At 39.6% G+C, this 9,743-nt stretch overlaps 1 long non-coding RNA gene across 1 annotated transcript; it reads right to left on the bottom strand.

Annotated features, from left to right (window-relative positions):
- Window positions 1-356: 356 nt before the first annotated feature.
- Window positions 357-8,814, bottom strand: LOC111822077 (uncharacterized). Its single transcript, XR_002825362.1, has 3 exons — window positions 6,712-8,814; window positions 5,333-5,416; window positions 357-1,860 (listed from the first exon to the last, which is right to left on the bottom strand). It is a non-coding gene; the product is annotated as an uncharacterized LOC111822077 (long non-coding RNA).
- Window positions 8,815-9,743: the final 929 nt, after the last annotated feature.

The following is a 9,743-nucleotide window of genomic DNA, read 5'->3' as shown; positions in this document are numbered from 1 at the left end:
GAACCAGATCATTAAGCATCATGGGAATTATGTGGAAGATTTGATACTTTTCTCTGAGGATATTAAAGAGGGCAACCACTGACGGGTTTAATCAGAGGGAATAATATGATCAGATTTGCATTTCTGTGACTTCGATATCAGCCCAATTTTCATGAACGCTTAAAGAGGCCCTGGTGGTGCAGTGGTTAAGAGCTCAGGCTGTTAACCAAAAGGTAAGTAGCTCGAATCCACCAGCCACTTCTTGGAAACCCTATGGGGCAGTCCTATTCTGTCCTGTAGGGTCACTATGAGTTGGAATAGACTTGACAGCAAACGAGTTTTGGGGGAATTAAGGAAAAAGAGAACGCTCTGGCTTACATGTTGTTTACATCTTCCTTTTGCTCTCTGGCACACTACCTCTCACTGTGGAAAGTTCATGGGAGCTAAAAAATTCATCCTGTAGAATTACCTTGGGATCAACCACCCTGGTTCCTTTTCCTCCCACTTTATACCCCCTGCAATAGGCTGCCTGTCCTACACATTATAGCTGAGTTAATGGAGAGAAATGCAGTTTAGTTATGCATTCCTCTAATTTGATGCATTTTTGAAGCTCATGGAAAATGATTATAATCTCAGAATATTTTTTAATCTTTATACTTACATTCTAAGTTGCATACACAACTTTAATGTGGATATGCTGGATGTTAGTGGTGTAATAAGAAGATTAGTGAATGTTAGACTGATAAATCAAAAGAGAACTCTTATTCGGAATTGTTCATAGACTGCTGCTTTTGTTTATCTTACAGAATTTTATTTTCTTTTTCCTTTAAGCACAGGTCTGTTATATACAGTTAAAGCAAATCACTTCTCCATCAGTCAGATTCCAGCCTAGTTTAAATAATATCTGTTGGCAGTCACTTGGAATTTTTTAGCCTTAAACATAGAAAAACTCATAAAGGATATTGTTTTTTTTAATGGGACAAAAAAAGAGAAACGATATATTAAATATAAAGCTATGTTTTCAAATATATAATAAATCCAATGCAATCCAGAAAAAAGAGAAGATGATGGTTGTTGTTATGTGGAGTCAGTAAATCAGGCCAGCTTTACAGGATGCCCTTGAATAGCCTCATGCTAGCTTTCAAAGATTCTACCCCCTTTACAAGTTTGTATAATGGGAAATAGTTTATATATTCTCTACTTAAATAATCCAACAATAGGTAATCCCTGAAATGTTGTCACATAAAATGAATGTTGAAGGCAATTTTTTTCCTGTTGACCACATTCAGAAAAACAGAACAGACATCATAAGAAGGAAAAATTGACTGAAAATAAAATTAACCTTTTATTTGCAAAAGTCAGCACCTGTTGTCCAAGAAGGTGTCTACAGTTTTTTGTCATTCACTTCCCTGTTGATGCGCTGATTTGATATGTCCATTAACCAAGAAAGAATTTTCATATTCTGGCACCCAAACTGCATCCCCTGCTTTCCCCACACCAAAGGGATGGCTTCACATATCTGGTAAATCAAACACATGAAATGCTACCCAGGAGAGCAGTCATATGAACACATAAGCACAAGGAGTTTGGCAGTAATATGTGACAAGGCAAAGTTAAAAAAAGAGAAACAGTCCTTTACACATTTGCTGTTTGCCGAAAACCAGTCTTCTATATCCTTTAGTGCAGAATCAACACAGAGTTATATGAAAACTGTAGCAGTAAATCTCATGCTGGGTTTCATGAGATCTAGGCTGATAACATGAGAATGATTATTCTTCTTGGAGAAAAAAATGAGAAGTCCCCCAAAAGCTGCCATCTATCGGTTGAGTTTAGAAGGGTCTTTGCCTTCTTTCTTCCACATTCCTCCTCCTTCATTTATTCCTTTTAGGAATAGGTGAATCATAAAAATTGTGTTAGTAACTTCAAGTTCAAAGCAAATAACTTGTGATTATCCTTGTATTACAGCCACTGGAGCTTAAGACATTAAAATAAATCCCAGTCTACATGATGAAAGTGCATTCATTACTTCTACAGCTGAAGAATAGAAATGAGTAGGTGTCTGTCCCTACCCTTTTGGATCTTACTGTCTAGGATCTTACTATCTCAATACATCCAGGCTTTTATGGGCCACTCCCTCCAGGCTTTGGCCTGGGCTGAGAGTTATGCACAATTTCCTGAGCAATAGCTGTAACTCAGCCCTTTCTTAAGCCTGATTCTAACACCTTAACGGGCTAGGATACTTCTTTTGGGGATTGCTGATCTAGGTGATAAAGACAAGCATATAAATCTCTAATCACAATAGTTACTAATTACTAATTAAAAGTTCAAGGACTTTGTAACCCAAAACCAGAGAATGTCTCTCCCCTAGCCCACTAAAGTACTTGCTGTATGCCCCTTTCCTCACTGCCACCCCAACTCTATTATGCAGAACCAAGCAATCAGTGAGTGCGGAAAACTAAGGAATCTAAGATGGGATTCATAACTCATGCAAGCATCTATGCAGCTATGAGAAGCTCAGAGAGTGAGAAGAATGGGAGAGAGGTTAGTTTAAAAAGTGGTCCTGTGAATTTTGAATTGGATCTCCTTTAATGTTCTTTGAGAGACGTAAGTAAATGTTTGAATTAATATTAATTACTTTTGGTTGACTGAATTAGGAACCCTGGTGGCACAGAGGTTAAGTTCTTGCCTGCTAACCAAAGGCTAGTGATTCGAACACACCAGCAGCTCCATGGGTGAAAAATGTGGCAATTCTGCTTCCATAAAGATTTACAGCCTGGGAAACCCTATGGGGCAGTTCTACTCTGTCCTACAGGTACTATGAGTCAGAATTCAACTTGACGGCAATGGGTTTGGTATTTTTCTTTGTTTGTTTAATTCGTTGGTGGATTGACTCTTTTAATGTGACAGCATGCTGCGACTGGGCAACATGGAGTCTCTGGATTTACTCAAGTCACAGAGAAATGTGTACAGAAGGTATCTAGGATATCGTGAGGAAAAAGACTTGAGAGGGAAAATCAAGAGGGTCAAGTCAGGATGGCCAGCATGAACAGTAGCAAAGGCAAAGAATGTAAAGATGTGGCTCGGCTTCATGGGTCATGGCTCAAGCCAGACACACAGACAGAGATGGAAAATGACAAGTAAAGAAGCCCATCAACAATCAGACAATGTTCTTTTTCCCACCTTCTCTCTAGAAACCTAGAAGTTTGTTTGACTGTATGTGCTCTGGAGACCTCTCAGGTTAGGAAGAAGCAAAACCACCTAGAAGGATGGATAGTGGCACTGTTAGGTGTAGGTGGGATGAACCTATGCATATTTAAATGTCCTAATGTGTGGTTAAGAGCTCAGCTGCTAACCAAAAGGTCAGCAGTTCAAATCCACCAGCCACTCCTTGGAAACCCTATGGGGCAGTTTTACTCTGTCCTATAGAGTCGCTTTAGTCGCAATCGACTCAACGGCAACGGGTTTGTTTTGCTTTGTTTTTTAGTTAATGTGTTTTAACTAAAGTATTTGTAAGCCTAACAGGATACAGGCAGATTCTATTCTTCCTTTGGAGAAATGACTTCTCTCTGTAAAATACCACAAATTTTCCTGGTCTCTTAAGAGAGGTAAGAAGGAGCAAAACTTCTGTCCCTAGAGGAAGCTAAAACTTCTAAACTAGGACCCTGGGCATCAGTCCCAGCTACATTTAATGGTACCAGGAAGCTAAGATAACCCTCCTCCTCCTCTCCTCCCCTCTCTCAGGCTCCTTTTACCAACCCTGAGCCTTTCTGAAGGCCAGTTTCTCTTTTTTACTTTTGACCAACAACATTTTATCTATTTGTCATTGAGCCATTTGTCAACTGATCAAATTAGCCCATTTTTCCCCTCCTTGCAATTTTTACTGCAGGTCTCCACTCGTTTTAAGATTCTATTCTTCTAACCCCCATTTATATCTTTCACATTCATGACTTCTGGCCACACTTCGATTTATACCTAGTCACCCAAGCTAGAAACCTGAGGATCAATCCTGTCCTGCCTCTCTGCTACTGGACTTCGAGTCACGTGAATTTAACCTCCTTAGTGTCTCAGATTCATTCCCCTGCTACTCACTGGCTTAGTTTAGGCCCGCATAATCTCTGGTTTGGATAGCTGCTATACACCATCACTGAGTGCTTTTGCTTGAAGCCTCAGTCTTGTCACTTGTCAAATTTAAATCCTGTAATGCCCCTCCCCCACCCTGCAGGTTAAAACCCCAGCTCTTAATTAAGCATGGCACATGGTTGACAAGATCCTTCAGGCCCTGGTGGCGCAGTGGTTAAGAGCTATGGCTGCCAACCAAAAGATCGGCAGTTCAAATCCACCAGCCAATCCTTGGGGCAGTTCAACTATGTCCTATAGGGTCACTATGAGTCAGAATCAACTGGACGGCAATGGGTTCGGTTTCTGGTTTTTTTTGACAAGGTCCTTTAGGCCTGGTCCATCTTGGCTATCCCTATATCATCTCCTCCCTCTCCTACACACATCTTCCTGTGAGTAAGTAATACAGAACGTCTGGAAATTCTTCAAATGTCCCATGCTCCTTCCTAGCTCCACACCACTGCATGAGCTCTTCCCACTCCCTGAGATGCCCTACCCCTTTTGTCTGCCTTAAGGTCACAACTTGAAACTGTCCCTAATCGCTCAGGTAGACCAGAGAGTTTCCTCCTGAACTCCTCTTGCTCGTTACCTACTCTTGCACTACAGCACTTATCACCCAGCATTGTAATTGTCTGGTTTGAACCCCTGTTCTTGCACTGTGACCTCCTTAAGTGCAGGGATAGTATCTTATTTCAGCATGGTGCTTGGCACATTTGCTGAATAAGGGAATAAATGAAGTAGGAAAGGGATCACTTAGAACATAGAAGGGTAGTTTCATCACAGGCTTACAGTGCAGAGTGCCCCAGAGGTGATCAGTGACACATCAGAGGTGACAGCTTAAGGTTGTCCTGATGTCCTTCAGGAAGAAATCTAGGTAGATGATCTCTGACATAAAGTTCTATTTAGTTCTTTTTCAAATCTGCTAAATCACTTTTATGGTCTCTTGTTCCTTCTCATCTTTTCAAGCCATCCTTAATTTTTTTTTTTCCTTTGAAACTTATAAAAATTTATATCTCATCTCCTGTCCCTGATGGGTCTCTCAAAATAGAAGCTCTCAGTCACTGGAGGTGGACAGGCTGAAGTTATTCCCCAGGATTCCTTCTTTTATTTTGTTTTTGGCTTCTGTGGATTCCTTACTTTCTTATAGCTCAGCAACTCATTTAACATGGTAGTTATGTATTATTTAGCTTTTGTAGTTGTTTTTGATGGCCTGAGGATAGCTAATCAATAAACTTACCATACCCATTGCTGTTGAGTAGATTCCGACTCCTGGTAAATCCACGTTTCCGAGTAGAATTTCACTCCATAAGGTTTTCAATAGCTGTAATGTTATGGAAGTAGATTGCCAGACCTTTCGGTTAGTAGTTGAATGAAAACCATTTGCACCACCCAGAGACCTTAATCAATAAGCTTACCCTCCATTTATCCTTGTAACAAACCCAGAACATCTTGATCATGGGATAGGCACCTGAAACCGGGTGAGGCAACCTTAGTAGCCAATTCCTCTGGGCCCAGTGATTGATCCAGGCTGAGCATGTGCTCCGAGTGGGGACAATAAGAGTCCTTCCCCAGCATTCTTTTAACTGCAGTCAACAGGTAAGGGGATTTTTTTCCTCTCCTTGGTTTTGAGCTTTCAGGATGTGATGCCAGAATTTTCAGCACCCATTTTTTTTTTACTTCCCTGGGGCAAAAGCCTGTTAGCTATGGGAGAAGTTGAAGCCAAGCAGAGATCAGCAAAGACAAGAAATGAGTTGAGAAAGCGAGAAAAAGAGGGCATTTGAGTGACATCAAATTTCTAGTTCCAATTCCTGAGATCCTTGGAGCTTCATGAGTTTCTACAGCTCTTCCCTTGATTCTGTGACAAACTCCAGTATCCTTTCAATAAATTGCTTAAGTTAGTATGAGTGGGCATCCTATGAGAACTCAGGGTCCCAGAGTCCCAGGTGGGATACTTAGGAGACAGCTTTAGAGCCACACTTTTACCAGTGCGACCCTGTTGAGGACTACCCCCTCGTGAAAATAACAATCTGTTACCTCCTCTAATTTCAAAGGAATGACTACATCCAACAGCAAGGTTCTCAGGCTAAGAGTTTAGGATGAGAGAGACTAGCTATAAGCCCTGCACAGGACTCTCGATTCAGAAGCAGAATCAAAGTTAGCTGAGATGAGGCAGTCTTTAGTGTTGTCAAAGACAAAATTAAAGCTGAAGTCCCTAAATTTGTCAGTCCAGAGTCTTCGCCAACACCTTATTCATTCAAATCAACATTTAGGAGATATTAGCTTCCTTATGGTAATTGTATATTTTCTGTTACGCCTCCACAGTTGTTGCCAAAATCCTGGCAAACATGATGTTTTGAAGCGTGACTGAATATTTAACATATTTTTAGAAGGTAACTATGAAGCAATAATTCCAGGATTAATTTAATTTTTTTTACTTTTATAAAAAAATGAACACCAAATTTTACAGAACCTTTTAAACATTTTCTCAAAAAGAAATGAGACGCAGATTACATTAGCATTTATGCTCCTTCCTTCTACTTTTAAAGATTGTCAGACTTCGAGGTTTTAAACAGTTGATAAACAAACTGAATCATAGCACTATGTCAGGTTAATTACCTGACTCCGTCTTGATGTCAAGGGAGTTTCTCTTGGTGCAATTAACTTCACCTGAAGTGGAGTCAGTGCCTGGGGATGTAGGTGTGCAGATCTTTGTTTGTAAGCTCTCAAGACCAGTCAAAATTCTAGTCCATTTATATCATTGGTGGAGATTCTGAGCTCTAACTGGGTGAAACACATCAAATGACCTATGAGCATTTGAGAGAAGAGCCTCTATTTTCAACCACTCTTTCAAAGATCAACAGGATCAACTGAAGTGACAAAGCTGGCTCTGTCTGGGATATCATTAAAGGGGCAAGAAGTACAAAAACCACCTAATCTCTCTCTCTCTTCCTTCCTCATTGGCTGTTACAACAAATTACTACAAATTTAGTAGCTTAAAACAATACAAATGGACTATTTTACAGTTTTAGAGGTCAGAAGTCCAAAGTGGATCTCACTAGGCTAAAATCAAGGTAATAACAGGGCTGCTTCCTTCTGGAGGGTCTAGAAGAGACTCTGTTTCCTTACCTTTTTCAGATTCTAGAGGCCTCCTGTATTCCTTGGCTCATGGCACCTTCCTCCATCTTCATATCAGCAATTACATCACTCTGACTTCTGCTTCCATCATCACATCTTCTCCTCTGACTCTTATACTGACACTTCTGCCTCACTCTCCAACGTTTAAGGATTCTTGTGATTACATTGGGCCCACCCAGATAATACAGGAACATCTTACTGTTTTAACGTCAGCTGATTAGCAATCTTAATTCCATCTGCAGCCTTAATTTCCCTTTGCCATGTAACCTAACATAGTTGCAGGTTCCAGGGATTAGGATGTAGACTTTTTTTCTGGGGGGGGGACAGATCACTATTCTGCCTATCATACCATCTTTCTCCCTCTTAAGCCGTTACAATGCAAAAGTATTTTTTTAAAGGTCATATCAGATAGAAATGGTGATGGTGGAACAAACTTGTGAAAATATATTAATAAGAAAAAAAAACACTGAATCATATACTATTAAAAAATAAATTTTACGGTATAAAAAATATACCAAAAAAAGTCTATCTTGACTGTATGGGTTCTATCCACCTTGCTGTTCTCTATATTGCTTTACCTTTAGGTAAGCAGGAAATATCACTCACAGTGACTACTTCCTTCACAACTTTCTCTGGAGCAGGAACAAGGTTCATGGATCCAGAAGTATCATAATCTGGAAAAATTAAAGAATAGATAAATAAGCAACAGAACAGGGAGCTTCAGGGGAGGCTTTCAGCCTCAAGACCAACTGCACACATTCTCTAGCAGATCTTCTCGTTGGCTCTATATAATTTGAAATCATCCCCAAATAAATAAAGTATACACTTGGAAATTTCCTGGGAAGGTACATAGAGAAGTATGAATGTTACATGATAGTAAATACACTGCAGGAAGAAACGGAGATATTTCAATATCAGCTGCAGTTGCATCCCAAAAGAAACCAGTAGAAGTCCCGTGTCACCAAGGAGAATCTCAGGTGAGTTTTCATGACACTAAATCATGAAAAAGATAAAAGGAGAAGAAAAGAGCTCCAAGGGTCTTTTGTCTGAGGCTACAGGCTTAAATCACACAGAATCAACTAACAAGCCTTATTTTGACAACAGAGCCTCAGTAGAGAAGGGAATGTTGACGCAAGCAGCCCAGGGGGCAGAGATAACTATTATGTGGACCACAGGTTCGGAAACTTCTCTTTGCTATACATGTCAAAATTCTACGCATAGAACAGCATATGTGTGGATGTTTGACATGAGCTCTCCCAGCTTTACTTCTCAGGCATCAACTTGTTTAGAGGCGAGACAGTATTAGAAATGCGAGTGAGCATGGAGATGGAGCGAAGGTACAATGCAACAGTTAGTACTGAAAACTGAACCTTTGGTGCTGCTATTCATGTTGGGGTATACAACAATAAAACAACTAATTGGTTCTCCTAGCTGTCTTCTGTATCTGTCTACTTACCTTAGGGGAAATTAAAAACTGACGTTGAGGAAAATTGTATTTGTAGCTATTAAAACTACTTTTATTGGCTCTGTAAAGTGCCTTTATTCCTCAGGAAATCTCATAACATTTATTAATCCTTCCACAGTGCTGTCATAAAGGACAAGTTTGAGATGAGCCTTTTTTTTTTTTTTGGCTTTGAGTTTGCATTTAAAAGGATATGATGCTGAAGGAGAGGTTTTAAGAATTTACAGTGAACTCACTGAGTTATTTACTGTAAAACTGTTCCTCACCCTCACCAAGGGAGACACATTTACTATATTTTCTCCCTCTATGCATTTACATTTCTGAGAAGCCTCCAGAAATGGAAGGAAGTGGGGAATTGGTATACTTATTCTGCAGCCTAGGAGATGCTTCATTTTTTTAATAGCTCATAATGCCAGTGGAACAGTTGAATCAAATGTATTTCTTGGCCAGAGATTGTGTCAGTCTAGCTTGATTTTTCAAACTCTCATCAATCCATTTCCACATTGCTCCTACAGCTGGATGGAGTTCACATTTCAAAGTCTCTGAAAACAGAGGTTACAAATGTTCTAGTTTTAAATGGGGTGGGAAACCCCTTTGACGTTTTTGAGGTGAAAACTACCCATCAAAGAAGTAGAGTTAAGCATGTAGAACAGAAAAATATATATATCCTAGTACCATACTTGAAAAAAAAGAAGAAAAACAGAGTCAAAAACAAAGACCCTATAATTCAACGACTACATTTGATTAATTTGGAACTTTCAGTCATTTTATTCCAATTCTCATGGGCCCTACGAAATGTTAAGACAGTCAAACCAAAATTATTCATAGGTAGATCAACCAAGCCATGACTCATCCATAACAGATTCTGAAACCCCAAATTGCTTCTTCATATAATATATCTGTGCTATTCCCCCTAAAACTCACATACACACAGTATCAACTGGCTGGTCTTTATGAAATGCAACAAAGCTTAATGCAGTAAAATCCTATTATGAGACACCTTATTCTCCCATAGATTTGAAGGATAGTATGAAATATATAATTCATTTTT

The sequence above is a fragment of the Trichechus manatus genome, unplaced genomic scaffold (assembly GCF_000243295.1).
Source record: "Trichechus manatus latirostris isolate Lorelei unplaced genomic scaffold, TriManLat1.0 scaffold00127, whole genome shotgun sequence".
Taxonomy (NCBI): domain Eukaryota; kingdom Metazoa; phylum Chordata; class Mammalia; order Sirenia; family Trichechidae; genus Trichechus; species Trichechus manatus.
Note: the sequence above shows the minus strand (reverse complement) of the source record. Positions and strands in the feature narration are given on the sequence as shown.